At 48.7% G+C, this 16632-nt stretch overlaps 5 non-coding genes across 5 annotated transcripts; all 5 read left to right on the top strand.

The window, feature by feature from the left end:
- Nucleotides 1-2843: 2843 nt before the first annotated feature.
- On the top strand, nt 2844-2916 carry TRNAR-ACG (transfer RNA arginine (anticodon ACG)). The gene has a single exon. It is a non-coding gene; the product is annotated as a tRNA-Arg (tRNA).
- A 4525-nt stretch (nt 2917-7441) lies between these two features.
- On the top strand, nt 7442-7514 carry TRNAR-ACG (transfer RNA arginine (anticodon ACG)). Its single transcript has one exon. It is a non-coding gene; the product is annotated as a tRNA-Arg (tRNA).
- A 312-nt stretch (nt 7515-7826) lies between these two features.
- TRNAR-ACG (transfer RNA arginine (anticodon ACG)) lies at nt 7827-7899 on the top strand. The gene has a single exon. It is a non-coding gene; the product is annotated as a tRNA-Arg (tRNA).
- Nucleotides 7900-12424: 4525 nt separating this feature from the next.
- On the top strand, nt 12425-12501 carry TRNAR-ACG (transfer RNA arginine (anticodon ACG)). The gene has a single exon. It is a non-coding gene; the product is annotated as a tRNA-Arg (tRNA).
- A 312-nt stretch (nt 12502-12813) lies between these two features.
- Nucleotides 12814-12886, top strand: TRNAR-ACG (transfer RNA arginine (anticodon ACG)). Its single transcript has one exon. It is a non-coding gene; the product is annotated as a tRNA-Arg (tRNA).
- Nucleotides 12887-16632: the final 3746 nt, after the last annotated feature.

The raw sequence follows: 16632 nt of genomic DNA, 5'->3' as shown, positions 1-16632 counted from the left end.
TGTCTGCTTCGGCTCCGTGCACCTGGCTACCCTCTGATTTCGGGCCAAGGTCCCTGCCCACCCAGCCGCACACCTGCACTGCCTCCTGGCAACCCTTGCACGCAATCCTTGCACTTGGGTCTGTATCTGTAACCCTACAGTGCCCTTACCTGCACTTATCAGACACCCCTTGTCTGCGCTTTAAACCTCGCACTTGCCACCCTGCTGGCTGCGCTACCAGTTGTTGTTGTTTTTATCCCTTCCTCGGCACGTTCCACCTCGCCCCTCTCCTTGTACTTTCCTCCCTCCCTCTCCCCTGCACTTGAGCATTCTCAATGTCACTGGGCCTAGGAAGATCGCTGTTTTGTCCTCCCTTCTTCCCCTCCCTTGCCTCGTCACGCTCTGAAACACGCGTGTATGAGTACAATTCAAATACAATATCATGTCATATCATAGCAGGAATCTATAGATCTGAAGATACGCAACTCCTTCAATCATTCATTGCAAACAGTAACAAACAAGGATGATTCCTCAGTGGTGTGATGGAGGCCCTTAACAGGTCTGAGGGATGTCCCCAACATCTGGAACACGATTTATCCTCCCATTACACCACTAATGAAACTTCTTTGCCTTCTCCATTGTTCAGGACGTTTTGGCATGTGCCAATTTGCACTGGACGCAGATCCCCTGCCGCTGAGGCCTCTTGGCCATGACCTTTTAGCACTGCTATGATTTGGCAAGTGAAGAATCACAACATGGGGCCACCACTAGATGCAATGTGATGTACGCTATCTGCCAAGATGGGCTACGTGCTACATGCCAACATACAGAAAGCGGAGTCTTTACTTTTTGAAGGGTCTTCCCGTGAAAGGGCTGTTTGGCGCTTACATGGCAGAATGCATGGACCTCAGAATAGAATACTTTGTGCATCTACCTACATCCGAAGAGACATTGTCAAAGGCGTGCCTGTTCACTTTGACTGCCTGTCTGATCTTGAACAACTAGCGTAGGTCTGGGGTAAGTTGAAGACTCAACAAACACGTACCTTAACTCGGTAGTGATCTGAAGATATGGAAAGGCTGGGCGAAATCTATTGGGATCAAAGGACCTCGTGTCACCTTGCCAGTCTACAGTGGTTTGATGGATAGGGGTACAGTGGGGTGGGGCAGTGGGTAGGGTAGGTGTACAGTGGTGTGGGATATTGTGGGTAGCGAAGAGTGGGGTAGGTGTAGAGTGGTTTGGGGTATAGTCAGTGGTGGTAGAGTAGGGTGGGGATAAGGGTAGATTGGGTGAGAGGGGAGAGGTGGGAATAGAGGGGGTGGGGTAGTGAGTTAAGGACAGGTAGAATTGGGTAAGATTTTTGTTATTATACCGGTAGCCATTTACAGCGGCAATTAAGCCATTAACTCACAGCAGACTGCTTAGAAACAACATAGATACCAGGGGTTGAGTTTTGGGTGGGAGGGGCAAGGAGTGGGTGGGAATGGCCAAAGAGGTAAGCATGGCCCAAGGCAGTCAATTAGACGATAAACAACCAACAATATTTAACAAATAAATAACCCAAAAAAAAACAAGTCGTGTGTCCCTCTTCACATGTCATCTCCCTCCTACCTGTACTTCAATGCAACGGTTTCGGCTTATAGGTGGTGCTTAAAATGCACAGTAGGCCATGTGCCTTCATCGCACCGGTGTTGTATACTAAACTGTTCCCCATGATAGACTGCTCGCCTGGTGTTCGGCAATCTTGGAGCCCCAACCCAACACCCTGACACAGCGATCGCCAAAAGGAAATAAAAATGTGCTGAAATGCTCCAGCCGGGCTTCTTAGTCCTGCTCTCTAAGAGGAAGGCTACAGCTCAATAAAACACCTTTTAAGAAGTAAACAAAAAATTGTATTCAATATATTATATGTTATTTCTTAAAGTGAAAAACCCCATTTTATGTCTCTCACTTGTTGCATGTTTCGCGTTTCTGTAGCATGCACGTCGAGTACTCCTTGGCACGCCTATCACTCAGGCCTTATCTGTTTCATATCTGTATGGCACTTTTGGGGTTGATCTGGGTACAGATCATCCTCTCCCGCGGATTTAACACTGAAGAGCACCGAGCACATAAAATGGTACAATACTAAAAAGTGAAAACATTCTAAATCTGTTATTTGCGCATGAAAATGTGAGTGCTATAGTACAATAAATGAGATGCTTGGTCCGTAAAACTCGCCAGAAAATACGTGCAGAGAGTTGCAATCCGGGCAGTATCTGATGCCAAATGCGTTCTTTGTCAGATGTTTGTATGTATTGTTTTCAATAAAGTATTTAAAAATGAGCCTTCTTTAACACATGTCACACGCCTGCTTATTGTGTGTTGGTAGCGTTTTTCCTACCTCTCGCTGTAAAAATGAGAACAAAGTTTCTCGTGATGTCTCAGGCAGCCCGACCTGAGCCTCTGGTTCGTAACAAAAGTGCTGAATGCAGCACACAGTGCAGCAGCGGGCCAGTGGCGCAATGGATAACGCGTCTGCCTACGGAGCAGAAGATTCCCTGGCTGGCTCGTTCAAATGCTGCCTTTTTGTTCTGTATTTAAAAATGAGCCTTCTCACGCAAGGCACTCGAAAGCTCATTGTGTGTTTGTAGTCACTGTTGCAGCGTGTTTCTACCTCTACTCGGGAGAAAAAATGGGAACTACGTTATTTCTCATGATGTCTCTAACACATGGCACACGCCTGCTCATTGTCAGTTCGTAGGCGTGTTTTCAACCACCTCTCCTTATAAAAATGAGAACTAAGTTGCTCATGATGGCTCAATCCGCATGATGAGCATCTGCGTCGTAACAAAAGTGCTGATTCCAAGAGTCACTGCAGCAGAGGGCCAGTGGCGCAATGGATAACGCGTCTGCCTACGGAGCAGAAGATTCCAGGTTCGACTCCTGGCTGGCTCGTTCGCATGCTGCCTTTTTGTTCTAGAAAGTATTTAAAAATGAGCCTTGTCACGCATGGCACACAAAAGCACATTGTTTGTTCGTAGTTAGTGCGTTTTTTCTACCTCTCCTCTGGGAAAAATGAGAACTAAGTTTCTCATGATGGCACACGCTCGCTCACCTGCTCATTGTGGGCTTGTAGCGTTTTTTTCTACCTCTCCTTGTAAAAATGAGAAGTACGTTTATCACTGTGTCTCAAGCAGGAAACTTCTATTTCGTTACAAAAGTGCTGACTCCTGCTCACGCTGTAGCAGCGGTCCAGTGGCGCAATGGATAACACATTTGACTAATTCCAGGTTGACTCCTGGCTGGCTCGATCATAGGCTGCCTTTTTGATTTATTCAATATGTATACATGGTCGAAGGCTGCAGACAGGCCCAGTAACAAGAGGAGGGCTTGCTTCTTGGCATCTTTGATATCATCCTGTTGAATCTTTAGGTCCAGTAAGGCCGATTCAGTGCCGTGGCTTGGTTGGAAACCAGATTGGCGCAAGCCCAGGAGATTGTGTGATTCCAGTCAAAACAGGTTCTTCCCTGTTCGTCCAAAACCATCAAGGACCACATTGACACCCTTGCTCTGAATCTGGCCGACTTCTGTAACCATTCCATCACCTGTGGAATCTTCCCCTCCACTCTGAAGCATTCTCTTGTGCACCCTCTTCTCAAAAATTCCACAGCCGACCCCTCCGGCCCGGCTAACTTCGCAGGTTTCTATCACTCCTTTCCAGGGCAAACTCTTGGAAAAGCTGACCATCTCCCAGCTTAATCTTCACACCGACTCTGTTGGTTGTCTCCATGACCATCAGCCTGGCTTCAGAGCTGTCAGAAGCATGGAAACTGCTCTCCTGAACACCTGTGAAGACCTGCTGTCCAACCATGACTCTAACATCCCTTTTGGGTCCTCATCCTACTCGATTTCTCTTCTGCCTTTGACACGGTCAACCATGCCATCCTGCTCAACTGTCTCCGTGATAAGCCGGGTATCACTGATCAGGCCCTGGCCTGGATGACCTCTTTCCACTCTGATCGGCCCTCCCAGGTCCAACTTGGGTCCTTCCTTTTCGCCATCTCATTCTCTACTTGTGGTGTTCCCCACGGGTCTAACCTCTCTCCCTGGCTGTTCAACCAATACCTGGCACCCATTTCCCACCGCATTGCAGCTCTCTGCTTCAACTTTCAGTGCTATGCGGATGACACTCTGCTTGTTTTCAGGCTTCCCTCCCTCATCTCTGACCGTCTGTCTGCCATCCAGGACTGGTCTGCCGCCAATGATCTCTGCCTTAATCCCATTTAGGCAGAGATTCTCCTCATCGGCACACCTGCACCCTCCTTTCCTGCCACTCTCTGGCCGGCCTCCCTTGGCCCTCTTCCTGCTCCCACCTTTGAGGCTAAGAACCTTGGGGTCATCTTCGACTCCACACTCTCCTTTTCTTCTCACATCTCTGACATCTCTAAGAAGTCAAACTACCAACTGTACATTTGCAGAGGTATTGTTCCTTTCCTCTCCTTCCCCCAGAAGCTTACTGTATCTAGAGCTCTGATTCTCTCTAGGCTAGACTACTGCAACAGCCTCTTTCTAAATCTGCCTGCTTCTTCTCTCTGTCCTCTGCAACTCATCCAGAACAGGACTGCAAGACGTTTCCTTGGTCTGAAGCCCAGGGATCGTATCTCTCCAGCCCTGAAATCTTTTCATTGCTCCCAGTGGCTGCAAGGGTTAAATTCAAGTCCCTCTGCATTGTCCACAAGGCTTACTGGGGCCTGGGTCCAAAATACCTTCAACTCTCCCTCCGTAAATACCTTCCCACTCGAGCTCTTTTCTCCTCCACCTCCAACTCCCTCAGGGCCGGTCGCTTCTCCAAGCAACGAGTTGGGGGTAGATCTCTTTCCTCAGCTGGGGCCTCCCTCTGGAACAGCCTGCCTGCCACACTGAAACTTGAGGAGAACCATCTCTGGTTCCGGAAGCACCTCAAGACCTTCCTCTTTGCTTCTGCCTTTGCTCTTCCGCTCCCCTGCTGATCTGTCTGCTTCGGCTCCGTGCACCTGGCTACCCTCTGATTTCGGGCCAAGGTCCCTGCCCACCCAGCCGCACACCTGCACTGCCTCCTGGCAACCCTTGCACGCAATCCTTGCACTTGGGTCTGTATCTGTAACCCTACAGTGCCCTTACCTGCACTTATCAGACACCCCTTGTCTGCGCTTTAAACCTCGCACTTGCCACCCTGCTGGCTGCGCTACCAGTTGTTGTTGTTTTTATCCCTTCCTAGGCACGTTCCACCTCGCCCCTCTCCTTGCACTTTCCTCCCTCCCTCTCCCCTGCACTTGAGCATTCTCAATGTCACTGGGCCTAGGAAGATCGCTGTTTTGTCCTCCCTTCTTCCCCTCCCTTGCCTCGTCACGCTCTGAAACACGCGTGTATGAGTACGATTCAAATACAATATCATGTCATATCATAGCAGGAATCTATAGATCTGAAGATACGCAACTCCTTCAATCATTCATTGCAAACAGTAACAAACAAGGATAATTCCTCAGTGGTGTGATGGAGGCCCTTAACAGGTCTGAGGGATGTCCCCAACATCTGGAACACGATTTATCCTCCCATTACACCACTAATGAAACTTCTTTGCCTTCTCCATTGTTCAGGACGTTTTGGCATGTGCCAATTTGCACTGGACGCAGATCCCCTGCCGCTGAGGCCTCTTGGCCATGACCTTTTAGCACTGCTATGATTTGGCAAGTGAAGAATCACAACATAGGGCCACCACTAGATGCAATGTGATGTACGCTATCTGCCAAGATGGGCTACGTGCTACATGCCAACATACAGAAAGCGGAGTCTTTACTTTTTGAAGGGTCTTCCCGTGAAAGGGCTGTTTGGCGCTTACATGGCAGAATGCATGGACCTCAGAATAGAATACTTTGTGCATCTACCTACATCCGAAGAGACACTGTCAAAGGCGTGCCTGTTCACTTTGACTGCCTGTCTGATCTTGAACAACTAGCGTAGGTCTGGGGTAAGTTGAAGACTCAACAAACACGTACCTTAACTCGGTAGTGATCTGAAGATATGGAAAGGCTGGGCGAAATCTATTGGGATCAAAGGACCTCGTGTCACCTTGCCAGTCTACAGTGGTTTGATGGATAGGGGTACAGTGGGGTGGGGCAGTGGGTAGGGTAGGTCTACAGTGGTGTGGGATATTGTGGGTAGCGAAGAGTGGGGTAGGTGTAGAGTGGTTTGGGGTATAGTCAGTGGTGGTAGAGTAGGGTGGGGATAAGGGTAGATTGGGTGAGAGGGGAGAGGTGGGAATAGAGGGGGTGGGGTAGTGAGTTAAGGACAGGTAGAATTGGGTAAGATTTTTGTTATTATACCGGTAGCCATTTACAGCGGCAATTAAGCCATTAACTCACAGCAGACTGCATAGAAACAACATAGATACCAGGGGTTGAGTTTTGGGTGGGAGGGGCAAGGAGTGGGTGGGAATGGCCAAAGAGGTAAGCATGGCCCAAGGCAGTCAATTAGACGATAAACAACCAACAATATTTAACAAATAAATAACCCAAAAAAAACCAAGTCGTGTGTCCCTCTTCACATGTCATCTCCCTCCTACCTGTACTTCAATGCAACGGTTTCGGCTTATAGGTGGTGCTTAAAATGCACAGTAGGCCATGTGCCTTCATCGCACCGGTGTTGTATACTAAACTGTTCCCCATGATAGACTGCTCGCCTGGTGTTCGGCAATCTTGGAGCCCCAACCCAACACCCTGACACAGCGATCGCCAAAAGGAAATAAAAATGTGCTGAAATGCTCCAGCCGGGCTTCTTAGTCCTGCTCTCTAAGAGGAAGGCTACAGCTCAATAAAACACCTTTTAAGAAGTAAACAAAAAATTGTATTCAATATATTATATATTATTTCTTAAAGTGAAAAACCCCATTTTATGTCTCTCACTTGTTGCATGTTTCGCGTTTCTGTGGCATGCACGTCGAGTACTCCTTGGCACGCCTATCACTCAGGCCTTACCTGTTTCATATCTGTATGGCACTTTTGGAGTTGATCTGGGTACAGATCATCCTCTCCCGCGGATTTAACACTGAAGAGCACCGAGCACATAAAATGGTACAATACTAAAAAGTGAAAACAGTCTAAATCTGTTATTTGAGCATGAAAATGTGAGTGCTATCGTACAATAAATGAGATGCTTGGTCCGTAAAACTCGCCAGAAAATACGTGCAGACAGTTGCAATCCGGGCAGTATCTGATGCCAAATGTGTTCTTTGTCAGATGTGTGTATGTATTGTTTTCAATAAAGTATTTAAAAATGAGCCTTCTTTAACACATGTCACACGCCTGCTTATTGTGTGTTGGTAGCGTTTTTCCTACCTCTCGCTGTAAAAATGAGAACAAAGTTTCTCGTGATGTCTCAGGCAGCCCGACCTGAGCCTCTGGTTCGTAACAAAAGTGCTGAATGCAGCTCACAGTGCAGCAGCGGGCCAGTGGCGCAATGGATAACGCGTCTGCCTACGGAGCAGAAGATTCCAGGATCGACTCCTGGCTGGCTCGTTCAAATGCTGCCTTTTTGTTCTGTATTTAAAAATGAGCCTTCTCACGCAAGGCACTCGAAAGCTCATTGTGTGTTTGTAGTCACTGTTGCAGCGTGTTTCTACCTCTACTCGGGAGAAAAAATGGGAACTACCTTATTTCTCATGATGTCTCTAACACATGGCACACGCCTGCTCATTGTCAGTTCGTAGGCGTGTTTTCAACCACCTCTCCTTATAAAAATGAGAACTAAGTTGCTCATGATGGCTCAATCCGCATGATGAGCCTCTGCGTCGTAACAAAAGTGCTGATTCCAAGAGTCACTGCAGCAGAGGGCCAGTGGCGCAATGGATAACGCGTCTGCCTACGGAGCAGAAGATTCCAGGTTCGACTCCTGGCTGGCTCGTTCGCATGCTGCCTTTTTGTTCTAGAAAGTATTTAAAAATGAGCCTTGTCACGCATGGCACACAAAAGCACATTGTTTGTTCGTAGTTAATGCGTTTTTTCTACCTGTCCTCTGGGAAAAATGAGAACTAAGTTTCTCATGATGGCACACGCTCGCTCACCTGCTCATTGTGGGCTTGTAGCGTTTTTTTCTACCTCTCCTTGTAAAAATGAGAAGTACGTTTCTCACTGTGTCTCAAGCAGGAAACTTCTGTTTCGTTACAAAAGTGCTGACTCCTGCTCACGCTGTAGCAGCGGTCCAGTGGCGCAATGGATAACACATTTGACTAATTCCATGTTGACTCCTGGCTGGCTCGATCATAGGCTGCCTTTTTGATTTATTCAATATGTATACATGGTCGAAGGCTGCAGACAGGCCCAGTAACAAGAGGAGGGCTTGCTTCTTGGCATCTTTGATATCATCCTGTTGAATCTTTAGGTCCAGTAAGGCCGATTCAGTGCCGTGGCTTGGTTGGAAACCAGATTGGCGCAAGCCCAGGAGATTGTGTGATTCCAGTCAAAACAGGTTCTTCCCTGTTCGTCCAAAACCATCAAGGACCACATTGACACCCTTGCTCTGAATCTGGCCGACTTCTGTAACCATTCCATCACCTGTGGAATCTTCCCCTCCACTCTGAAGCATTCTCTTGTGCACCCTCTTCTCAAAAATTCCACAGCCGACCCCTCCGGCCCGGCTAACTTCGCAGGTTTCTATCACTCCTTTCCAGGGCAAACTCTTGGAAAAGCTGACCATCTCCCAGCTTAATCTTCACACCGACTCTGTTGGTTGTCTCCATGACCATCAGCCTGGCTTCAGAGCTGTCAGAAGCATGGAAACTGCTCTCCTGAACACCTGTGAAGACCTGCTGTCCAACCATGACTCTAACATCCCTTTTGGGTCCTCATCCTACTCGATTTCTCTTCTGCCTTTGACACGGTCAACCATGCCATCCTGCTCAACTGTCTCCGTGATAAGCCGGGTATCACTGATCAGGCCCTGGCCTGGATGACCTCTTTCCACTCTGATCGGCCCTCCCAGGTCCAACTTGGGTCCTTCCTTTTCGCCATCTCATTCTCTACTTGTGGTGTTCCCCACGGGTCCAACCTCTCTCCCTGGCTGTTCAACCAATACCTGGCACCCATTTCCCACCGCATTGCAGCTCTCTGCTTCAACTTTCAGTGCTATGCGGATGACACTCTGCTTGTTTTCAGGCTTCCCTCCCTCATCTCTGACCGTCTGTCTGCCATCCAGGACTGGTCTGCCGCCAATGATCTCTGCCTTAATCCCATTTAGGCAGAGATTCTCCTCATCGGCACACCTGCACCCTCCTTTCCTGCCACTCTCTGGCCGGCCTCCCTTGGCCCTCTTCCTGCTCCCACCTTTGAGGCTAAGAACCTTGGGGTCATCTTCGACTCCACACTCTCCTTTTCTTCTCACATCTCTGACATCTCTAAGAAGTCAAACTACCAACTGTACATTTGCAGAGGTATTGTTCCTTTCCTCTCCTTCCCCCAGAAGCTTACTGTATCTAGAGCTCTGATTCTCTCTAGGCTAGACTACTGCAACAGCCTCTTTCTAAATCTGCCTGCTTCTTCTCTCTGTCCTCTGCAACTCATCCAGAACAGGACTGCAAGACGTTTCCTTGGTCTGAAGCCCAGGGATCGTATCTCTCCAGCCCTGAAATCTTTTCATTGCTCCCAGTGGCTGCAAGGGTTAAATTCAAGTCCCTCTGCATTGTCCACAAGGCTTACTGGGGCCTGGGTCCAAAATACCTTCAACTCTCCCTCCGTAAATACCTTCCCACTCGAGCTCTTTTCTCCTCCACCTCCAACTCCCTCAGGGCCGGTCGCTTCTCCAAGCAACGAGTTGGGGGTAGATCTCTTTCCTCAGCTGGGGCCTCCCTCTGGAACAGCCTGCCTGCCACACTGAAACTTGAGGAGAACCATCTCTGGTTCCGGAAGCACCTCAAGACCTTCCTCTTTGCTTCTGCCTTTGCTCTTCCGCTCCCCTGCTGATCTGTCTGCTTCGGCTCCGTGCACCTGGCTACCCTCTGATTTCGGGCCAAGGTCCCTGCCCACCCAGCCGCACACCTGCACTGCCTCCTGGCAACCCTTGCACGCAATCCTTGCACTTGGGTCTGTATCTGTAACCCTACAGTGCCCTTACCTGCACTTATCAGACACCCCTTGTCTGCGCTTTAAACCTCGCACTTGCCACCCTGCTGGCTGCGCTACCAGTTGTTGTTGTTTTTATCCCTTCCTAGGCACGTTCCACCTCGCCCCTCTCCTTGCACTTTCCTCCCTCCCTCTCCCCTGCACTTGAGCATTCTCAATGTCACTGGGCCTAGGAAGATCGCTGTTTTGTCCTCCCTTCTTCCCCTCCCTTGCCTCGTCACGCTCTGAAACACGCGTGTATGAGTACGATTCAAATACAATATCATGTCATATCATAGCAGGAATCTATAGATCTGAAGATACGCAACTCCTTCAATCATTCATTGCAAACAGTAACAAACAAGGATAATTCCTCAGTGGTGTGATGGAGGCCCTTAACAGGTCTGAGGGATGTCCCCAACATCTGGAACACGATTTATCCTCCCATTACACCACTAATGAAACTTCTTTGCCTTCTCCATTGTTCAGGACGTTTTGGCATGTGCCAATTTGCACTGGACGCAGATCCCCTGCCGCTGAGGCCTCTTGGCCATGACCTTTTAGCACTGCTATGATTTGGCAAGTGAAGAATCACAACATAGGGCCACCGCTAGATGCAATGTGATGTACGCTATCTGCCAAGATGGGCTACGTGCTACATGCCAACATACAGAAAGCGGAGTCTTTACTTTTTGAAGGGTCTTCCCGTGAAAGGGCTGTTTGGCGCTTACATGGCAGAATGCATGGACCTCAGAATAGAATACTTTGTGCATCTACCTACATCCGAAGAGACACTGTCAAAGGCGTGCCTGTTCACTTTGACTGCCTGTCTGATCTTGAACAACTAGCGTAGGTCTGGGGTAAGTTGAAGACTCAACAAACACGTACCTTAACTCGGTAGTGATCTGAAGATATGGAAAGGCTGGGCGAAATCTATTGGGATCAAAGGACCTCGTGTCACCTTGCCAGTCTACAGTGGTTTGATGGATAGGGGTACAGTGGGGTGGGGCAGTGGGTAGGGTAGGTCTACAGTGGTGTGGGATATTGTGGGTAGCGAAGAGTGGGGTAGGTGTAGAGTGGTTTGGGGTATAGTCAGTGGTGGTAGAGTAGGGTGGGGATAAGGGTAGATTGGGTGAGAGGGGAGAGGTGCGAATAGAGGGGGTGGGGTAGTGAGTTAAGGACAGGTAGAATTGGGTAAGATTTTTGTTATTATACCGGTAGCCATTTACAGCGGCAATTAAGCCATTAACTCACAGCAGACTGCTTAGAAACAACATAGATACCAGGGGTTGAGTTTTGGGTGGGAGGGGCAAGGAGTGGGTGGGAATGGCCAAAGAGGTAAGCATGGCCCAAGGCAGTCAATTAGACGATAAACAACCAACAATATTTAACAAATAAATAACCCAAAAAAAACCAAGTCGTGTGTCCCTCTTCACATGTCATCTCCCTCCTACCTGTACTTCAATGCAACGGTTTCGGCTTATAGGTGGTGCTTAAAATGCACAGTAGGCCATGTGCCTTCATCGCACCGGTGTTGTATACTAAACTGTTCCCCATGATAGACTGCTCGCCTGGTGTTCGGCAATCTTGGAGCCCCAACCCAACACCCTGACACAGCGATCGCCAAAAGGAAATAAAAATGTGCTGAAATGCTCCAGCCGGGCTTCTTAGTCCTGCTCTCTAAGAGGAAGGCTACAGCTCAATAAAACACCTTTTAAGAAGTAAACAAAAAATTGTATTCAATATATTATATATTATTTCTTAAAGTGAAAAACCCCATTTTATGTCTCTCACTTGTTGCATGTTTCGCGTTTCTGTGGCATGCACGTCGAGTACTCCTTGGCACGCCTATCACTCAGGCCTTACCTGTTTCATATCTGTATGGCACTTTTGGGGTTGATCTGGGTACAGATCATCCTCTCCCGCGGATTTAACACTGAAGAGCACCGAGCACATAAAATGGTACAATACTAAAAAGTGAAAACAGTCTAAATCTGTTATTTGCGCATGAAAATGTGAGTGCTATCGTACAATAAATGAGATGCTTGGTCCGTAAAACTCGCCAGAAAATACGTGCAGACAGTTGCAATCCGGGCAGTATCTGATGCCAAATGTGTTCTTTGTCAGATGTGTGTATGTATTGTTTTCAATAAAGTATTTAAAAATGAGCCTTCTTTAACACATGTCACACGCCTGCTTATTGTGTGTTGGTAGCGTTTTTCCTACCTCTCGCTGTAAAAATGAGAACAAAGTTTCTCGTGATGTCTCAGGCAGCCCGACCTGAGCCTCTGGTTCGTAACAAAAGTGCTGAATGCAGCTCACAGTGCAGCAGCGGGCCAGTGGCGCAATGGATAACGCGTCTGCCTACGGAGCAGAAGATTCCAGGTTCGACTCCTGCCTGGCTGGCTCGTTCCAATGCTGCCTTTTTGTTCTGTATTTAAAAATGAGCCTTCTCACGCAAGGCACTCGAAAGCTCATTGTGTGTTTGTAGTCACTGTTGCAGCGTGTTTCTACCTCTACTCGGGAGAAAAAATGGGAACTACCTTATTTCTCATGATGTCTCTAACACATGGCACACGCCTGCTCATTGTCAGTTCGTAGGCGTGTTTTCAACCACCTCTCCTTATAAAAATGAGAACTAAGTTGCTCATGATGGCTCAATCCGCATGATGAGCCTCTGCGTCGTAACAAAAGTGCTGATTCCGAAAGTCACTGCAGCAGAGGGCCAGTGGCGCAATGGATAACGCGTCTGCCTACGGAGCAGAAGATTCCAGGTTCGACTCCTGGCTGGCTCGTTCGCATGCTGCCTTTTTGTTCTAGAAAGTATTTAAAAATGAGCCTTGTCACGCATGGCACACAAAAGCACATTGTTTGTTCGTAGTTAATGCGTTTTTTCTACCTGTCCTCTGGGAAAAATGAGAACTAAGTTTCTCATGATGGCACACGCTCGCTCACCTGCTCATTGTGGGCTTGTAGCGTTTTTTTCTACCTCTCCTTGTAAAAATGAGAAATACGTTTCTCACTGTGTCTCAAGCAGGAAACTTCTGTTTCGTTACAAAAGTGCTGACTCCTGCTCACGCTGTAGCAGCGGTCCAGTGGCGCAATGGATAACACATTTGACTAATTCCAGGTTGACTCCTGGCTGGCTCGATCATAGACTGCCTTTTTGATTTATTCAATATGTATACATGGTCGAAGGCTGCAGACAGGCCCAGTAACAAGAGGAGGGCTTGCTTCTTGGCATCTTTGATATCATCCTGTTGAATCTTTAGGTCCAGTAAGGCCGATTCAGTGCCGTGGCTTGGTTGGAAACCAGATTGGCGCAAGCCCAGGAGATTGTGTGATTCCAGTCAAAACAGGTTCTTCCCTGTTCGTCCAAAACCATCAAGGACCACATTGACACCCTTGCTCTGAATCTGGCCGACTTCTGTAACCATTCCATCACCTGTGGAATCTTCCCCTCCACTCTGAAGCATTCTCTTGTGCACCCTCTTCTCAAAAATTCCACAGCCGACCCCTCCGGCCCGGCTAACTTCGCAGGTTTCTATCACTCCTTTCCAGGGCAAACTCTTGGAAAAGCTGACCATCTCCCAGCTTAATCTTCACACCGACTCTGTTGGTTGTCTCCATGACCATCAGCCTGGCTTCAGAGCTGTCAGAAGCATGGAAACTGCTCTCCTGAACACCTGTGAAGACCTGCTGTCCAACCATGACTCTAACATCCCTTTTGGGTCCTCATCCTACTCGATTTCTCTTCTGCCTTTGACACGGTCAACCATGCCATCCTGCTCAACTGTCTCCGTGATAAGCCGGGTATCACTGATCAGGCCCTGGCCTGGATGACCTCTTTCCACTCTGATCGGCCCTCCCAGGTCCAACTTGGGTCCTTCCTTTTCGCCATCTCATTCTCTACTTGTGGTGTTCCCCACGGGTCTAACCTCTCTCCCTGGCTGTTCAACCAATACCTGGCACCCATTTCCCACCGCATTGCAGCTCTCTGCTTCAACTTTCAGTGCTATGCGGATGACACTCTGCTTGTTTTCAGGCTTCCCTCCCTCATCTCTGACCGTCTGTCTGCCATCCAGGACTGGTCTGCCGCCAATGATCTCTGCCTTAATCCCATTTAGGCAGAGATTCTCCTCATCGGCACACCTGCACCCTCCTTTCCTGCCACTCTCTGGCCGGCCTCCCTTGGCCCTCTTCCTGCTCCCACCTTTGAGGCTAAGAACCTTGGGGTCATCTTCGACTCCACACTCTCCTTTTCTTCTCACATCTCTGACATCTCTAAGAAGTCAAACTACCAACTGTACATTTGCAGAGGTATTGTTCCTTTCCTCTCCTTCCCCCAGAAGCTTACTGTATCTAGAGCTCTGATTCTCTCTAGGCTAGACTACTGCAACAGCCTCTTTCTAAATCTGCCTGCTTCTTCTCTCTGTCCTCTGCAACTCATCCAGAACAGGACTGCAAGACGTTTCCTTGGTCTGAAGCCCAGGGATCGTATCTCTCCAGCCCTGAAATCTTTTCATTGCTCCCAGTGGCTGCAAGGGTTAAATTCAAGTCCCTCTGCATTGTCCACAAGGCTTACTGGGGCCTGGGTCCAAAATACCTTCAACTCTCCCTCCGTAAATACCTTCCCACTCGAGCTCTTTTCTCCTCCACCTCCAACTCCCTCAGGGCCGGTCGCTTCTCCAAGCAACGAGTTGGGGGTAGATCTCTTTCCTCAGCTGGGGCCTCCCTCTGGAACAGCCTGCCTGCCACACTGAAACTTGAGGAGAACCATCTCTGGTTCCGGAAGCACCTCAAGACCTTCCTCTTTGCTTCTGCCTTTGCTCTTCCGCTCCCCTGCTGATCTGTCTGCTTCGGCTCCGTGCACCTGGCTACCCTCTGATTTCGGGCCAAGGTCCCTGCCCACCCAGCCGCACACCTGCACTGCCTCCTGGCAACCCTTGCACGCAATCCTTGCACTTGGGTCTGTATCTGTAACCCTACAGTGCCCTTACCTGCACTTATCAGACACCCCTTGTCTGCGCTTTAAACCTCGCACTTGCCACCCTGCTGGCTGCGCTACCAGTTGTTGTTGTTTTTATCCCTTCCTCGGCACGTTCCACCTCGCCCCTCTCCTTGCACTCTCCTCCCTCCCTCTCCCCTGCACTTGAGCATTCTCAATGTCACTGGGCCTAGGAAGATCGCTGTTTTGTCCTCCCTTCTTCCCCTCCCTTGCCTCGTCACGCTCTGAAACACGCGTGTATGAGTACGATTCAAATACAATATCATGTCATATCATAGCAGGAATCTATAGATCTGAAGATACGCAACTCCTTCAATCATTCATTGCAAACAGTAACAAACAAGGATGATTCCTCAGTGGTGTGATGGAGGCCCTTAACAGGTCTGAGGGATGTCCCCAACATCTGGAACACGATTTATCCTCCCATTACACCACTAATGAAACTTCTTTGCCTTCTCCATTGTTCAGGACGTTTTGGCATGTGCCAATTTGCACTGGACGCAGATCCCCTGCCGCTGAGGCCTCTTGGCCATGACCTTTTAGCACTGCTATGATTTGGCAAGTGAAGAATCACAACATGGGGCCACCACTAGATGCAATGTGATGTACGCTATCTGCCAAGATGGGCTACGTGCTACATGCCAACATACAGAAAGCGGAGTCTTTACTTTTTGAAGGGTCTTCCCGTGAAAGGGCTGTTTGGCGCTTACATGGCAGAATGCATGGACCTCAGAATAGAATACTTTGTGCATCTACCTACATCCGAAGAGACACTGTCAAAGGCGTGCCTGTTCACTTTGACTGCCTGTCTGATCTTGAACAACTAGCGTAGGTCTGGGGTAAGTTGAAGACTCAACAAACACGTACCTTAACTCGGTAGTGATCTGAAGATATGGAAAGGCTGGGCGAAATCTATTGGGATCAAAGGACCTCGTGTCACCTTGCCAGTCTACAGTGGTTTGATGGATAGGGGTACAGTGGGGTGGGGCAGTGGGTAGGGTAGGTGTACAGTGGTGTGGGATATTGTGGGTAGCGAAGAGTGGGGTAGGTGTAGAGTGGTTTGGGGTATAGTCAGTGGTGGTAGAGTAGGGTGGGGATAAGGGTAGATTGGGTGAGAGGGGAGAGGTGGGAATAGAGGGGGTGGGGTAGTGAGTTAAGGACAGGTAGAATTGGGTAAGATTTTTGTTATTATACCGGTAGCCATTTACAGCGGCAATTAAGCCATTAACTCACAGCAGACTGCTTAGAAACAACATAGATACCAGGGGTTGAGTTTTGGGTGGGAGGGGCAAGGAGTGGGTGGGAATGGCCAAAGAGGTAAGCATGGCCCAAGGCAGTCAATTAGACGATAAACAACCAACAATATTTAACAAATAAATAACCCAAAAAAAAACAAGTCGTGTGTCCCTCTTCACATGTCATCTCCCTCCTACCTGTACTTCAATGCAACGGTTTCGGCTTATAGGTGGTGCTTAAAATGCACAGTAGGCCATGTGCCTTCATCGCACCGGTGTTGTATACTAAACTGTTCCC

Source organism: Ambystoma mexicanum, chromosome 13, assembly GCF_040938575.1.
Source record: "Ambystoma mexicanum isolate Mex_15411 chromosome 13, UKY_AmexF1_1, whole genome shotgun sequence".
NCBI lineage: Eukaryota > Metazoa > Chordata > Amphibia > Caudata > Ambystomatidae > Ambystoma > Ambystoma mexicanum.
The sequence above is the reverse complement of the archived record's forward strand: the minus strand, read 5'-3'. Positions and strand labels throughout refer to the sequence as shown.